Here is a 6136-nt window from a genome sequence, read left to right on the forward strand (position 1 = left end):
CAAGGTGCTTTGAGTGTAACTATCATTAGATTGGTACTCAAAAAACAAAAAGTAAATTGCTATGCATGTTTTTAATGATATCTTTTGACAAGGAGCAGTGTTGGGTATGAGAAAAGGCCGGTGATAAAGAACAGTCTCTTTGACTCCATAGAGCTTTATATTAAGCCCTGAGAAAGCTTTGTTAAATGCTTACAACCAAAAAGACTCTAATGAAGAGTTTTTCATACAGCAAACAGCAAGCCCACCTCTTCTCTAGAATAGAACCTTGTTCTTCAGCCCAGAGCAAATGTTTCAGCTGAATTACTTTTGGGACTTTATAAGGTGTTGACACAACTTCTACTTTCACATCGTAAATGTGCCACCCTAATAATCCCTGTTTAATTACTGTTTATTATAAATGAACTCTCTCAGCATTCCAGTGTGGCACCTCTCATTTTTCTGTCAGTGGAGTTTCCTCTGGTGGAAACCTTTGCCCCCAGCTACCAATGATATGATCCCAAGCATGCCTTGATCCGAAGACTGTGGGGAACAGCACCTGGAACGCTGCAGGCAACATCATTGTGGATAGTCATGTATATAGAAACTAAATAGGCCCTTAAAATTATGAGGGAAAGTCACTGTGCCTTAAACACAAAGCATGTTTTTCTGAAGACTGGATTATATAGTCATGAGTTATCATCTGACTCTGACCAAATATCCTGTCCTTAGAAGACTGACAGCTAATTCAAATTAACTGAAATAATATTTTCCCCAATGCAGTTGCTCACATGTAATGCATGCAAGTTTGACAATGCAGAACACAGGAAAAGGATATGAGACAATCTGTGCGTGCCTTCTGAGGGGCAAAATATTCCAGAGGTCAACCCAAAATGGAGCTCATTTTTACAAACAACCATTCTACAAAATAACAGCTGCCCTTAATGGAATGTCAAGGGCTGAATGCTAGAGTAACACAATATGCAGGAATTAGAGGGAAAAAAGATCAAGTCAATTAATAATGTTTTCCCTGCAAGGATCAGATGTACCAAATTTTGTGAAATAAATACTTGTGATAAGCAAAGCTTGGGCTAAGACAATGGAGCTATTCATTATCACCTGAGAAGGACATTAGCACCAATATAAGAAGGCGAGATTTTAAAACTTTGGGTAATTAATTTCAATCAGAGCTGGATTCAAGGTCAGTTGTGTAATACCAGCCATTATTTTCCCTTTGCTACCTTTGGCAGGCATTTCACATGGCTCATCCATAAATAATTAAAACCAAAGTATCTGCTGCATCAGCTTAACTACTGCAGGGAAATGCAGAGGTCCAAGATTTTATTTCATTTGGAACTTCTAATAGAAAGGGAAACAACCTTCTCTGTGTATTAAGAAATGCATCTTGCTTCCTGCATAAACTACACAAACATTTCTTTTTAAGCGTTCAATATGTTCATCTCCATCTGGACCTTTCTAAACTGCTTGAGTAAATTGAGAAAAATTACGAAAGCAAAAGCCTCACGCACATACTGCCAGCATGAAATAATTTAAATCTGAGGTAACCTCCAACTGTCAATAGTGAGTCATCAGGATAATGTAATATTTTTTGAGACTCATGATGAAATAGCAATGAAATTTAGCAACATGAATCATGCTTTCAAGGCAGCAAAGGGTGTCCAAAAAGACCCTTGGGACTCTCCCATTTAGGATTCGTTTGGGAAAGAGATAACCTCTAGGGTTCATAAAATGAGAAAAGAATTAATGGGGCTAAGATGGCTTATGAGGAGGTCAGAAACTTCAGTTGGTAATATTCTAATTTCTTCAGGGGAAATGATTCTGATTGTTCTTCATTCTTAAAAATGTTTCATTTAATTTATAACAGATGACCCTTTGAAACATATATATTAAAGTGAAGAGATTCAGTTACAACCAAAAACACTATATCTCAATTCAGTAAGTCTTTGAAAACACACGTATAGAACTCTGTAGACTAATATTGTGCAGGAGAAAGAACAGAAGATGAGATCTCAGAGATTTTTCAGACCCAAACAAACATAAAATATACAGCTTGGAGTCTGCTAGGGTGAACTGGAAAAAATTGTGGGTTCGAATCATAATTTGAGTAAGAACTATGTGAACTTGGTCAAAACTCTCAGGTTAGTTGATATTATATGGGATTACATAGGCTAAAGTCATCTGAAAGTCACTGAATAGATTAAGGGAAATCAAAAGATTGAAGAAAGGAGGACAAGGATCTGAGGGCACAATGACAGACTAGAGAGTTCTTTTTGCATGACCTTGTGTGTTAGTAAGGGGCAACCATGGTTTGGGTTGACCTCAGAGAGGATGAATCCCTCCATCACCTCAGAGGTGTGGTTTGTTAGAGTACTCAGATATGTCTACTCCAAGAGCTTCAGGAACTTTCCTTTGATGCATTTTCTGGGGAGCTCCAAGACCAAATCCAATTATTTGGGGTCCACGATGAAATTAAAATACTTTCATAGTCATCACCATCAACATCACCATTACTATCGTTCTCTTCATCAGTATCATCATTTACCAGCTTTGATACCAGAATATTATTTTAATATTAAATTAATGACAGTCATAGTGCCAAATGAAGATACAACCATTCTTAAAGCCAGATAATATTAATTTTTTAGTGTTTTATTTGTTTTTGAGAGAGAGAGAGAGAGAGAGAGAGAGAGTGTGAGCAGGAGAGAGTCAGAGAGAGAGGGAAACACAGAATCTGAAGACAGGCTCCAGGCTCTGAGCTGTCAACACAGAGCCTGATGCAGGGGTCAAACCCATGAAACACGAGATCATGACCTGAGCTGAAGCCGGACGCTTAACCAACTGAGCCACCCAGGTGCCCCCAGATAATATTAAAATAAACATTTCTTTCCTCTATCCAGCACAGAAATAGCTGTGTATATATAGTAATATATACATATACTATATATATATATATATATATATATATATATATATATATATATAGTAATGAGAAAATCAGGCCATGCATAATAAGACATTACATGTTGATGGTTCAGAGGAAGAAAGTTAAACCCTCAACAAAATGATAGTTCCTTAATTGTTGTTCAGACAAATACTGTGATTCCTTTCCAATGTGTGTTATTGACCCCTATCAATATTTGCTAACTTGAGATGACAAAGGCCTGCCCTCCTCCACTGTTAAACACCCAAAGGCCTCTCTACCAGGCCCTTCCTATCCTGCTGACTACAAGCGATTCTTAGAAGGGCCATAGTTTAAAGTGAGGCATAAGGAAATCTTATTTCAGGGCGCCTGGGTGGCTTAGTGGTTAAGTGTCCAACTCTTGATTTGGGTTCAGGTCATGTTCTCATGGTCGTGGGACTGAGCTCCCTGACAATCTCTTTGCTGGGTGGGGAGTCTGCTTAAGATTTCCTCTCTCCCTCTGCCCCCCTTTATGTGTGGACGCGGGTGCATGCTCTCTCTCTTTCTTAAAAAGAAAAAACAAAAGAAGCAAAAGAAAAAGAAAGAAAAAATATCTTATCATTTTGAAGCACTACTTAGGTATAAAGAGAAGTCCATAAAATAATTGTATTCAGAAAGTCTGTGTAGTCTCCTTCGGAGAACTTCTTTCCTTCCTTCTTGTAGTAAAGTTCTCAGTTAACAACAAATTCCTTTCATTATTTTTTTTAAAAAACAGCCTTATCGAGATATAATTGCTGTACAAAAAACTAGAAACATTCAACATATAAAAGTTAAAATTTAATGAGTTTGGACATTCCTGAAACCATTATTGCAACCAAGGTGATAAATGTATCTATCACCCTCCAAAAAAATGTCTTTGTGCCCTATGGGGGGTTTTGTGGTTTTTGTTTTTGTTTTTGTGGTAAGAACACTTAACATAACATCTATCTCTTAACAAAATTTTTGAGTAACAGTACAGTATTGTTAAGTAACAACCACTATGTTGTACCATAGATCTCTGTAATTTACTTCCCAAACTGAAACTTTATGTCCGTCAAACAACTCCCCACTTCCTCCTTCCCCCAGCCCGTGGCAACACCATTTTTCTCTCTGCTTTTATGAAGTCTATTTCAGATGCTCCGTAGAAGTGAAATCAAATGGTATTTGTCCTTCTGTAACTGGCTTATATCATTTAACATAATGCTCTCTGGGTTCATCCATGGAACAGGATTTATTCCTTTTGTAAACTGAATTATTCATTATATATATACTAATTTCTTTTATCCATTCATCCGTCAATGGACATTTAAGCTATTGTGAATAATGTTACAGTGAAGATGGCAGTGCAATTGTTTCTCCAATATCCTAATTTCAATTATTTTGGATCCAGCTATGGAGTTGCTGGATCAAATGGTAGTTCTATTTTTAATTTTTTTAGGACCCTTGTTATTTTCTACAGCAGCTGAACCATTTCACATTCTTACCAACAATGTACAAGAGTTTCAATTCTCCACACCCTCACCAGCATTTTTTTAATAGTTCCATACTAAAAGGTCTGAGGTGATATTTCATTTTGGTTTTGATTTGAATTTCCTTGATGATGAGTGATGTTGAGCACCTTTTCATTTACTTTTTGGCCATTTGTATGTTTTCTTGGAGAAATGTCTATTTAAGATCTTTGTCCATTCTTTAACCAATTTATTTGTTTTTTCACTATTGAGTTGTAGTAGTTCTTTATATATTCTGGATATTAACCCCTTACCAGATACATACACTTGCAAATATTTTCTCCCATTCCATAAGTTCTCCTTTCATTTTGATGAGTGTTCCCTTTGCTGTGTGAAAGATTTCTTTTTCTTAATTTTTTAATGTTTTATTTATTTTTGTGAGAGAGAGAGAGAGAGAGAGGCAGAGTATGAATGGGAGAAGGGCAGAGAAAGAGGGAGACACAGGATCCAAAGCAATCTTCAGGCTCTGAGCTGTCAGCACAGGGCCCAAAGCGGGGCTTGAACTCACAAACTCACCAGATCATGACCTGAACTGAAGTTGGATGCTTTACCAACTGAGCCACCCAAGTGCCCCAAAGATTTCTGGTTAGAAGTAATCCCAACTGTCTTTTTACTGTCACTACTGCCTGTTCTTTTGGCGTCGTATCCAAGAATCATCCTCAAGATCAATGTTCTGAAGTTTTCTCCCTATATTTTCTTTAAGGAGTTTTAGTTTCAGGTCTTAGGTTTGTCTTTAATCCATTTTGAGTTGATTTTTGTGTACAGTATAAGATAAAGTTATTTCACGTTCCAAATCTAAAATAACAGAAAATGATACTCAAATTATCCTTGGAGAAAAGAAATATATAGAGCACTAAAATGAATTGATACAAGTGTATACAAATTCACTTGTATTTTTATGCCAGTCTTCTTTGGGATCTACCCTGAGCACTCAGAATTGTTTCGGCATAAAAGAAACTTAAGGTATGTATGTGGCTTGCAGACTGTTCAACTCGCAGGTGAGTCAAATGTGACATTCTGTGCTTAGCTAAAAAAGTAAAAGTATTGCTTCAACAAAGACATTTAAAATATCTTCTAGCAGCCAGAAAAGGAGCACAATAAACCAAAGGACTGAAATTATAATAATAAAGAGGAGCTTTTGACTTAGTTTAGTATTTCTGAAAAACAGGAAAATTTTAATTAAAGCTTTTGAGAATATAACGGTGCTTATTTTAAATTGAGCTGCATGATTTAAGTTTGCTTTAGCTCATTCTTTAAGTGGGCTCAGACAAAAATTAACAAGTGACTCGGTAAGAGAAACAGAATGTAGATATGGAAGGCATAGCCGATCTGCCCTTTGAGGCTTGGAGCCTGAAGGGCCGCCTTCTACTTGAGAATGGGTAATATGCCTTCACAGTGTAGCGAATCTATCATGGGCCCAAGAGGATGCAGGCTACGCCGTTTCCACCGAAAGGGCCCCCCAAGGTAGCAGGTTTATAATAAAAATAATTCTGCATTTTCACATGTTCCAGTCTTAAAATATGGTGGAGCAGATTGTTTTTTCCACAAAGGATTTGTTATTGCACCTGATTGTTTCAAACCGCTGTTCCTTTTTGAACTTCTAGCTTCTTTTCTCTCTTTTTTATTGTTCTTTTCTATCTCTAGGCCATTAGCAACTTACTCTCCAAAACACCAGTGAAAAGAACCTCACTTC

The 6136-nt window shown here is 36.9% G+C and overlaps 1 long non-coding RNA gene across 2 annotated transcripts in view; it reads right to left on the reverse strand.

The window, feature by feature from the left end:
• LOC115290443 overlaps window positions 1–6136 on the reverse strand; it is a 43057-nt gene that overhangs the window by 23565 nt on the left and 13356 nt on the right. The gene's annotated exons all lie outside the window — the stretch shown is intronic.

The sequence above is a fragment of the Suricata suricatta genome, chromosome 4 (assembly GCF_006229205.1).
Source record: "Suricata suricatta isolate VVHF042 chromosome 4, meerkat_22Aug2017_6uvM2_HiC, whole genome shotgun sequence".
In the NCBI taxonomy this organism is placed as follows: Eukaryota; Metazoa; Chordata; class Mammalia; order Carnivora; family Herpestidae; genus Suricata; species Suricata suricatta.